The following is an 11536-nucleotide window of genomic DNA, read 5'->3' on the forward strand; positions in this document are numbered from 1 at the left end:
AGCAGTAGAGGGAGAGAGAGAAGTAGGCTCCCTGCTGAGCAGGGAACTGGACACAGGATTCGATTCCAGGACCCTGGGATCATGATCTGAGCTGAAGGCAGATGCTTGACTGACTGAGCCACCCAGGCACCCCTGCACTAACTGATTCTTTAAAAGGAATTTTTTATTGCATTTTCTAATGACGATTGTCAGCTTGGATGTGTGTGGAAAGGGTCACTGTGTCACTGCATGTGTTGCCCCAGAGTCTCTCTTCTCACTAATGTAGTCATGTTGCTCATGCTACGCTTAACAGCACCTGATACTACCCACTTCCTATGCTACCTCTCTGCCCCTTGAGTTGCAGGTTTAGAGCTTCCTGCGTGGAGAGGATTCAGCAGCTGTCATATTCCTATTTTATAAGATGCTATTAATGCACAGTTATGATCTTCACAACTAACCTATGAGCTGAGGAAGAACTGAGGTTATTATTGACCCATTTTGCAGATGAAACTAAGGCTCAAAGAGGTGAAGTGACTTGCCTTAAGGCCATCTGGCTAAGAAGATCTTCTGAGCCTGGCCCAGTGAGACTTATTTATTTCCCAGGGTTTTGATGGTTATTGACTCCTTGAAAATTGTTTAGATGGCTCCTGTATTGCCTGACCACTCTGAGGCCTGTTATCTGGTGAAACCAGAAGCAGGTGATTTTATCTGAAGGAAAGAAGGGGTCCTAACCCACTACTAATTTTGTGGGACTAAGTGGCTGCACTCATGAATGAAGAGGGAATTCAAATGAGCTAGAACTGTCCATTTGGTGGTTTCTATCATCAGCATCTCACTATGCCAGTAAATGAGTTGTTGAAGCCTGAAAGCTTCAGAGGACTGGTGGGGTGGGGAGGGATCATGTCAGCAGCTCAAGATCTTAGTGCCCTCCCCTGAGGGCTACAAATCCAGCTCAGAGAGAGTATGACTTACTAGCGTACCTCTCTGAGGCTCAGCTTCTGTATCTACAAAGCAGAGACAGTAAGCCCCTCCCAGCTTACTTCAGGGTGGTTTAAGGGTCAACTATTATGACGGAGGTGGCAGTGCTCTGGAAGCTGAAAGTGCTGGGGGGAAAATCAGGAATCATCATGTTTACTCCTGTTATTATCCTGCCTTCACTATGAATGGTCTCAGCAGAGGGAAGTAAGCCCAGCCCAGTGTTATTTTCCTAAAAGTGGCTCCAAGAAACATTATGCAAGAGGACACAAAGCTGTAACAGTGTGAATAACCACAGTTCCTGCCCTACCTGCCTGTCAGAACACCAGAGAGGATTAAGTTAGATAATGATGTAAGAGCATTTAAAAAATATAACCGTTGCTATTATTATGACATATTCTTTTTCCTCAAAGGCTAGAGGTAGCCCTTAATAACCTGAAAGGAATTTGTCCAAACCCTCTATGATGCTATTTGTGTTGTGGCCCTGCCTCATGCTGGGAGTGAAGAGTGCCACTTAGCTGAACGGTGAGAAAGGGCTGGGCTGGAACTCGTCTGCTCTGGTTTACTCCTCATACCTTTTGGGTGCTCTTTTTGAATCAATGGCTCTAGCTTTTTGTAATGATTTGTAAGTTTCTGGGCCCCTTGGCCCTAACTGGTCCCTGAGGACCAATTCCCTTTCTGAAGAGGACATTTTTTTTTTTTGGTTTCTTTCTTGTACCTGGGGAAAAATAGTTACTCTCATTGTAAAGAAAAACTCCTTTCCAGGAGCTTAAAACACAATTGAAGTGGAAAGGGCCCAACCTTGGTGAAAATATACTTTTTATTTCCCAAGAGAAGTAGAGACGACTTATAACATGGAAAATAGACTGAGAATGTTATATTGTAATTAAAAATTAAAGCCATAAAGATGGCGAGAAGGCAAATATGTTATAAGAGTTAGTATAGTTATTGCAATTGATCATTAAATATAACCCTGAGCTTCCTGGCAGGCAGGACAAGAAAGTAAACATGATGACTTACATAATTTTCCTTTTCTGATTCAAAGGGGTATCCTGATGGAATTTTTTCTTCTGGTACCAATTTTGAAAAGGAATTTAATATTGGGCAACCTTCAGGGTCATAAATATGTCTACAGCAAGAGTTTTACAGCTAATGCAGGAAAGTTCTTATAGTTCCATCTCATTTCCCTTTTTGAACCCCAGGCTCATTACAAATACTGATGAAATTTCTTCACCTAGATATTCCAGAGTCACCTGAACATCTTCCAAACCGAACTTGTTAATTTCTTTCCGAAATTAGTTCACCCCCCTGTGTTCATGATCTCTGGTAAAGCATCACATGTACAAGCTGCCTTTGCCAGGCAAATGTCCCCTTGTTTAGATGATTCCTCCCCCCAACCTCCAGCCCATGCCCCGTCACTCCTGTGGACTCTGTGTCCTTGATTTTGTTTAAATCCCTCCTCTTTTCTCCACTTCCAACATCACTACTTTGGGCCAAGGCACCCCATCTTTCATCTGGGCTGTTGCAATGGCTTCTTATCTTGCCTTCTTATTATTCCATCCTGTTCTCCACAATGCCTGTCTAGAGACTGATATATAAAAAATGCAAACCTAATCTTTCTCAAAACCTTGCCAAGGCTGCACCTTGTCTTCAAGGGGAAGTCTAAACGCCTGGCATGGCAGATGAGGCTTTCCACATGCTTACTTTCCAGCCCTCGCTGCTGCCACACCTCATACACAGTCTCTAACATAGGCCATTTGTTCCCTCAGGGCACCTCTCCTCTCCCCCAGCTCACATCTCTATGCTTTGCACAGGCTATTCCTTCTTCCTAGAAATCCTCCCCTTCTTTGAAAATCTGGTGTCCTCCATTCTGGGAAGCTTTTCTCATCCCTTTTTAATAATCCCCATGGTTAGATTCTGTCCCCGCTGAAGCCCTCAGCATCTGGGATATCTTACTTATACTTACCACGTGCTGCTGTAACTGCTTAGTTCCTGAGTCCTCCAACAATACCAAATCCTTAAAGACAGAAATGGAATCCCACTCATCTTAGGTTTCCAGCTCTGTACATGGGCCTGGCACAGTTGGAGTCTGATGAGTATTTGTTGACCAAATGGGTGGAGGGAGAAATAGAACCCTGAGGCAGAGTCTAGGATGTGTTTGTTGACTCTGGGATCAACAGAACTCCCTTTACGATATCTGGGGGAGTAGGTCTATGGACTGCGTTTCAGATAAATTTCTCTGAGATCATCTATCTCTCTGTGGTAATCTATTGTAGGCTCTGGAGGCAGACAATGAATGATTTTGCTGTTGCAAAGCCCTCAGTGGATGACCTACTGTGTGCCTGACCTGGTGACCTGCATACCTTGATCATCCTGTGTGTGTGTGTGTATGTGTGTGCGTGGGTAGGGACAGTAATATTAAGGGAAGGAAGAAGCCCAACCAAGAAATGGATTATAAGGGTGTCTCCTTGTACACCCAGGGTTTCCCTTAAGAGAAGTTGCTTTCTATCAAGCACCTGGCACGCCATCAGTGGAGAACCTGTTCTTTGCTTCTCTCCATCATGTTTCACATCATAGACAGTTTTGTCAAGTGCACCTGAATTAATGGGGGCACTGTTTAAAATGCAGATTCCCCAGTTTCCTCCTGCTCTCCCCTCAAAACACCCCTGCCTTGAAGATGTTCTCAAAGTTGCCTGGGAAAATCTTTCCAGCAAGCCCCTTTGCCTAGCTCCTTGGTGGTACTGTTATTGCTCAACATTGGCAGAACTTGGGCTCGATCTTGCTTTTTAACCTCCATGGGCCATTTGGTGGAGAGGTTGGTGGGTACAAGCAGTTAGTTTCCAATGCTCCTGGGCCTGGTGCAATAGAGCTGAGCAACCCCAGCAGGTCTGGGCAGTATTTTTGTACCACAAAGGCCTCACCTGAGTGTGGCTGTCCTTGGCAAAGACATAAGAGGCTGTTCAGATGGAAGATGCTAGCTCCTGTGCAAGACTTGGCCAGCACAGCATAGCTGATAATTAATAATAATAATAATGTCTAGGGCAGCCCAGTTGGCTCAGCGGTTTAGCGCCACCTTCAGCCCAGGGCGTGATCCTGGGGGTCCAGGATCGAGTCCTGCATCGGTCTCCCTGCGGTGAGCCTGCTTCTCTCTCTGCCTACATCTCTTCCTCTCTCTCTCTGTGTGTCTCTCATGAATTAATAAATAAAATCTAAAAAAAAAATAATGTCTAGCAAATCACTATTCAAAATAAATAAAAATCATTCACAGCCACATAGGATTTTGATGTTCTCAAAACTCTTGGATTTGCATTATTTCCTGTGATCTCACAATAGTCCTGTGAAACAGGGCTATTCTCATATTACAGAGGAAGAAACAGACTCAGAGGAGGCAGCAAGGTGATTTGTCCAAGTTCACGCAGATGGAATTGCTACCATTTGATGTCGGGTTTTCTCACTCTGTTTTATGCTACATTCCATTCCGCCTTGCTCGCTCGCTGATCTCTTATGTTATCGGATAGGAAAGTTGAGGAACATTACTAAGAATGATAGAACCATATTTGAGGGCTCACCAATGTCTGTAAAGAAATTTACAATTCATGATTTGCTATAAAAATGCCAAGTATGAGTTTAAATAAAAATAAGAATTCTCATTTTTGGAATTATTGGAGAAGCAGACACTGTGGCTCTCTTAAAACTTTAGTCCTGTGTGTCAACAAGGCTTCCCAAGTTCATCATACTGATCTAAGCTGTCAGCAAAGTTTCTGTGGTGTGCTGTAGCTGGCTTGCACCCATTAGGGAAAGCCAGTGGTAGGCATCTTTTCTTTACTTCATGGTTTAGTGATGTCACATTGCTAGCTTGAAATCAGCCATGGCGCAAGAATCTAGACCATGGAAGTCAGCAAATGTTACAATTCAGGGCTTTTCCATCCCAGAGAACCAGACATTAAACATTTACCAGCACATCACTGCTTACAACTAATAGTAACTTGACTCAAACTAGAAGTTCGGAAGTTCTCCTCTGTCATCTGTGTGGGACCATCTTCAAATGCTGATTTTTCTTCTAACCACAAGTCATACCCCATTCATGGGATCATGCCATTCCTTAAATAGGAGGCCCTTTCTGTCCAAGCTTGCAAAATCAGATGGATGGGTTTCTACTAATAGGTTCTCAGATTTGTATAGTTTGCAAAATGTTTTCACATCCCTAATCATTTCTGTGCTCTGCATGGTCTAGGGGACAGATGCCTTCTCATCTTGTTAGAGAGGAAGAGCCTGAAGATCTGATAAATGATGTGACTGGTCCCAGAATCACGGGCCTAGCAAGTGGTAGCCACGGGCTTGGACTAGGTCTTTTGCCTCCTTGTTTTGTTATCTTTCCCCTTGTACTAGGCCCTTCCTTTACTCGTGATACTTGTAATACTTGCAACTCAGGCTACTGGTCTGGGGCAAAGAGAAGGGACGCCTCCAGTAGCCTGGGGTACAACATTTGTTGCTGTACCTTAACAGAAAAGGACAGACATACCAGCTTGGGAGTGTCCTCAAACAATTGCTAGCCCTACTTTACTGATCCTGTGCAAGGAAAGGAGTCCACTTTCACTCCCCTTTTGTCCTTGGTTCTGTCTTTGATTCCTTTAAAAATTGTTATAGGGACTTTGTGTCTTTGGGTCCTGCTGTAAGTCCTGCCCTCAGCAGGAATTTGGAACCTCCTAAGTGACTGGCATTAATGCCCTGCTTCCCCTCTTGCACAACTCGCAGCTTCTCTACTGCCCGGTGATGGAATTATTGATTGGTAAGCATTTCACAACACATTTTCAAAACACGCTGAAGGTCAAGAATTAATGACTCATGGGCAGTCACATTTCTTTCTGCCTCAGCCCCTCTATATTATATCGGGGAAGTTGGTTAATGGAAGTCATTGAAGAAACTGAGGTCAAAGTTAACTGTTCCAACCCTGACCAGGAGGACTCTCAAGTGACTTGAAAACATAATTCTTGATCTTCTGTTTGGTGATTAGTCTGCTGAATCACTTTGTTCTTTAATACCAAAGAATCTAAGAAGGGAATGAAAGGATTTCAGGGCTGATTTTGCCACCAACTTGTCTTAGAGTATTAGAGTACTAGAGTACCAGAGAGGTACTCAGCTGAAGAAAAAGGCTTGGGTGATACATAGGGGGAACTTCGCTCTGATACCCGTGATTCTGTATCAGCCCTTTGGAGAACAAAGCCAAACCCCTGCTCCAGGCCTGTAGATAATTACTCACCTCTGTGCTTGAGGCCAGAAAGAGCTCTGTGTGCAACAGTGTGGAAGAATGCCTTAGCAGAGAGAATTCCAGATCAGAAGGCAGGGGTTCTGGGTTAACTCTCAACTTTGCCACCTAGGGTTTGAATACACCAACAAGCTGCTAGACCTGTTGGGGCCTCAGTTTCTTCACCTATAAAATGGCGACAGAGAAAAATGCTTTCTTTCAGAGGGCTGTTTCAAAAGTCAAGTGATATAATGCGTGTGAACTTTTTTGGTACAAACTATAATGCGTGGAAAGGCCTACAGTATACTTCTACATGGGCTAGTTGAAAGTCTTGGGGTAATGAATATCAAGGGGACATTTTTTTTCTTCTTGATGTGAAAAACTTGTCTTCACCTCCCCTCCCTCCCAGAAAATAATCTAATTTGCAGAATTAGTTTTCTGAATGCCTTTTCAGGAGCAATGGTGGGATCGGAAATTTCTTAATAGTTTCTCCTTCAAGTTGTTATACTTTAAATATACTGAAGGTCCTGTAATTCTAGTATAGTATAATCCCAGAAGTAAGAAGTGTGATGAAGAAGAAGTATTAGTGATGTCTGCATCTCCCGGATTCAGCAGCATAGCCCCCTCCCCACATATATTCCCACATGTTCATCCTCTCCAAGCTGTGTGGGCAGAGTTGTTCCCTTGCTCCTGAATAGAGAATGAGCCAGTAAAAAAGGAAGCAAATTCAGTTATGTAAAGCATATCCTGGATGAGGAAAGGCAAGTATGTGTTTCGACTTGATTGAAATAGCTTTTTTTCCCATCACTTTGTTCTCGTCAGTACATGTCAGAACTTACAGAGACCTTGGCAGTCCCTGCTCTCACCTCTTCATTGTACGGAACAGAAATCTAAGGCTTAGAGCCTAGAGGTGACTTCACCAGGGTCACAGAGCTAGCATGTAGCAGAATCAGGGTTCAATCACCTATCTTCTGACTTCTCCTGTCTCCTATCTCCATTGCACCACATGTGGAGAGAACACAGAGAATCTAAAAGAAGAAAGAAAAAAAATAGATCCTTATTGAATATCTTGGGTTACTGGTTTTCAAGGAGAGTTTTATGACTATAAAGGCAGCAGTGGTGCCTTAAGAGCAATGGTAGCTAGCTTGAATGAACTTATATAATAAACATTTATCATAGAACATGTGTCATCCAACACCTGCTAGATCTGAGCATTGGAGCCAAAGTTGCTTTTATTGTCAAAGAAAAGAAGGGGAAAAGGAACCTGGCTGAAGGAAGCTGGAAGACTTTTTACTAGAAAATTTAAAGGCAATTTCTAGAAGAAGGGGAACACATTTCCAAAGACTTCTAAAATTTATTAAAATGTGATTGGGTGAATTTAGTCTTTAGAGGAGTGAAGGGCACTAAGGATCATTTGGTGCCTGAGGCCTCTTCTGGACAGGTCTCTACTGTCTACCTTGGTCACAAGGCCCTAGGAGCCTCAAGGTGGGCAGGCCCAGAGGTTTCCCAGAGCAATGTCTGAGGTTGCTGGTTTCCATTTAGGCTCCCATGCAAACACATACCAAAACACTTGTGGTTCTCACTGCGATCTCTTCTCATTAGCAGAACACAACCAAAGTCAAAGAGACATGGGCCATTTGTCTCTCCAACTGAATTCATCCATGTAAAGTGGATTCTCTGGCCTATTTTGGAGGTCAGCCTACATCAACAGAGTGAGACATTTGCCCAATACATGGTCACTTCCCTTTGGCTACCCACAACTTCTGAACTGCAAGAGCTGTTCATTTATTTCCTCACCTAATAGTTATGATTAAGGGAGCACAGAACTAGAAATCTTCTGCTGGTATAACAAGCTCTCTGTACCTCAGTTTACTCACCCATATGAAACTATCCATTATCTGCCTGGTGGACCTCATTTTGTTGCTGTGAGTATCCAATCAATGACATGTGGAAATGCTGTTTCAATTCTAAAGCCGGCCAGGAGGGTGAAAGGTTGTCGCTACCACTCTGCGTCCAGCAGTGTACTAGGCACCAGGTGGGTTACAGAAGAAACGTAAGAGGTGGTCCCTACCCTCCAGAAACTTACAAGCCTGGGTTGGGAAACCAAGACACATCCAAACAAAGAGATGCAAGGTTGTGTTTACTACTTCAATGGTAGTTAATGACTCTGAGACCGCTAGAAGAGTACGGAAGGTGGAGATCATTAACAGGCTGCAGAAGCTGGGAATGCCTCTTGGAGGAGGTAAGGCTTGAGTTGGGTGATGAAGTAGATAGAGAAGATGGAGAAGATCTTTATGGGTGTGGCACCTCTGAGTCAACTAATGGAGGGTTTTCTTGGTAAATCAATTTACTTAGAGTTAGACCTCCCAGTCAAGCTGGAGTTATGGATTTAAGTATTTGAGGAGAGTTGTGGAAAAGGGAAAGTCAGAACAATTTGCAGGTCAACCATAGGTTATGATGACTGGGGAGGCCTCACATGTGAAGGAGGGATGTGTAAAGAGATAGAGGAGGGAAGGGGACTACAACAGGAGGATGATGTGCTTCTGCACCAGACCAATGGAAATAATAAGAGGAAAAAAATGTATGTAAGTGAAAGATAACCCTGTTTGTAGGGAGAGAAGTAATGTTATTAACCCTTTATCTTCTCTTTGCATCTAAACATTGAGATCCAGGCAAGGAGTGGCAAAAGATGGGAGTGTTTTTATATGTATATTGTAAGATTTTTGAAAACCCAGATTGATCTCACAGTGTCTACTTGTCTACCCATTGAAAAGGATTTGAAGTTGCTAGTTAATCCATAGAATGACAGGTTTTCAGAGTTGGAGAGGACCGTAAAGTTTAGCTGGTCACGTGGTGGTCAATGTCAGAATTTCTGCTCCAGTATCTCCAGCAAATGCTCATTCTTCTTCTCAAACCTTTCTATCCAGGGAGTTTATTTCTGCTTGAAGAAGACCTGCCCAGGACTGGATATGCCTACAACTTCACAATATTCTTATTTTGAACTTTTATGAATTTCCCTGACTGGTTGTCTTATTGGCCCCCAGGGAGATACAGAACATTTAAAAGTTCTTTCACGTCTTCTGGATTCAGCCATTTAATTGAAGAGATAGGCCTGATCGAAGATGTGTTCCCAAATACATCTCATCAACCTCATTTATAAATTACCTTTTACATTGGATTAATAAAATGCTGTAAAATCTCATCATTTCTGTTTTTATTTATCACTCGACTCAAAGACAATAGATTCTGGATCTTACAGGATAAATAAGTAAGTAGGTAAATAAATAAATACATAAAATAAACAAATAGGACTCAGTTGTGAGATCCTCCTTTCTTTACTTCAGGAAAGTAAATTGGGGGATTTTTTTGGGGGGGTGAGGGAGGGGACCTTGTACAAAAGTCAGGTCCCGTGAACTAGTAAAATAGGTGTTTTCATCTCCTTCCTTTTTGAACTGATGAACTGGATATCTTCCAAGAATTTGGTGTCGGGAATCAAATCCAATGAATGAGAAGTTTGACCAGATTCAGAAGAGCCTTGCCAAATTGCAAATAGAGTGGACAGAGTCAGGTCAGTTAGAGGAGGTGGCAAAAATGAAGAAAGAGTGTATACTTAAGGGAAAAAAGGGCTTAGTAGTAGTTGATATTAATAAGATGCAAAATAATAATAATAATAATAATAATAATAATAATAATAATAATAAATCAGGAAAACCCTGAAACTTGTAAACTGATATGGGGGGAAGGAGATCTGTATAAATACACCCTTATCTTAGGATGGTCTTCCTTGTTGTCTAAGCAAGTTAAGTGGCCATGATCCGTTTCAGCAGTGTTACAGAAAAACTTTAGCACTCACTTTAAAAGTTTAGAGTAGAAAAGACAATCCTTTACCAGAACATAGAAAATGCTCCATCATGTCAAAACACACAAGCAAACAAACAAGAAGCAGGTCAGTTTTCTCTTTTTGGCACTGTGCGGGACCATATGCTTCCAGAGATGAGGATTTAAAAATAGCCTGTCACACAGCTCACGTTGTAGCCCTGGGACATGCTGGGGGTGGGAAGGATTGCCTCACACTTAATAATAGTGACACTTCACATTTATACCAACCTCAGCTCAAAGTAACCCAGAGTACTTTCCAGTTATTTGTTTTCTTAAAAGAAAAAAAACACACTCAAATCTTCCTGATGTCCCTGTAAGCTGAGTAGGGCGGCAGTACAATTCTCCCCACTTCACAGAGAAGGTGATCGAGTTTCGAAAGGTTAAGTCACTAACTCGGGATCACAGACTGACTCAGGAATTAGTCCTGTGCGGTTCCAAACACACTGGGCTGTGGGCTGCAGCAACATCCTGAACTGTGAGAGCCACGAGTTCTTAGGATATTGCACAAAAAAGGAGAGTTGCTTCCCATTGCTTCTGTTTTGAAATGCACTTGCCTTTCAGTGTAAGCATTTCGTCAGTTTCCAGTTCTAAGGCAAATTGCTTACAAGCCACGATGACCTACCTTTACAGACCAATTTACAGAATCTTAATAACGATGTGATTTCTCTCCAGAATTCCTTGCATTCAAGATGGTCTTAAACTCACCATCCCATCAGATCTGTGAAACAGGTTGTGATTTAGGCACGGCCAGTGTTATGATGAATGGGATCCGAGGACTGGGGTGTGGGGAAATCTTTTCCCCTGGTAAGGGGAACAGACACAGACCAACACACAGGTCTTCTCTCTGCAGGTCTGGGCTGGTTTCCCTCCAGCCACACTGTCCCCTAGGTCTAAGCAATGTGGTGAGACTTGGCTGCACAATGTAGGTTAGCAGGGAACATGGCTTCCTCTGTGCTTGGGAGTGACTCTGCCAGCCAATTTGGCGCCCAACACTCAGCATCACCTGAAAGGGGGATTCTAGGTGTGGCAAAAGCAAATTAGTGACAAGCTCCCTTTTTGGAGGAAGGGTAACTCTTGTCATTCTGATCATTCAGAATGGAGATGACTTGGAGTTAGGTGGAGCCCAGTGAGGTGGTGTTACTGACCAGCTTTGGCCCCTATTCCAACTCTAACTCCTGTTGCTCTACCATAACTATTCTCTTGCCAATATGCTAGATCCCCTTGCTGCTTTTCCCTTCACTGGACAAAGCCCTAGTACTGGTGAAATGTAACCATCCTCCCCTCCTTTGCTTGTATCTAAGCAGCAAAATTGTTGCTAAGAAGGTATACCATGCTGGAAGCCACTTACTGTAAATTTATGACAGCAGCCCTCCAATGGGCCCTGTAACACTTCTGGCAAATTTGCTCTTTCAGTCTCTGAATCAACACTTTCACACCTTTATCTCCTCCCTAAATCTC

The 11536-nt window shown here is 43.0% G+C and overlaps 1 long non-coding RNA gene across 1 annotated transcript; it reads left to right on the plus strand.

The window, feature by feature from the left end:
- The first annotated feature begins 221 nt into the window (after positions 1–221).
- On the plus strand, positions 222–9401 carry LOC140598218 (uncharacterized). The gene is made up of 2 exons (XR_012000423.1): positions 222–8441; positions 9127–9401. It is a non-coding gene; the product is annotated as an uncharacterized lncRNA (long non-coding RNA).
- Positions 9402–11536: the final 2135 nt, after the last annotated feature.

The sequence above is a fragment of the Vulpes vulpes genome, chromosome 3, assembly GCF_048418805.1.
Source record: "Vulpes vulpes isolate BD-2025 chromosome 3, VulVul3, whole genome shotgun sequence".
Classification (NCBI taxonomy): domain Eukaryota; kingdom Metazoa; phylum Chordata; class Mammalia; order Carnivora; family Canidae; genus Vulpes; species Vulpes vulpes.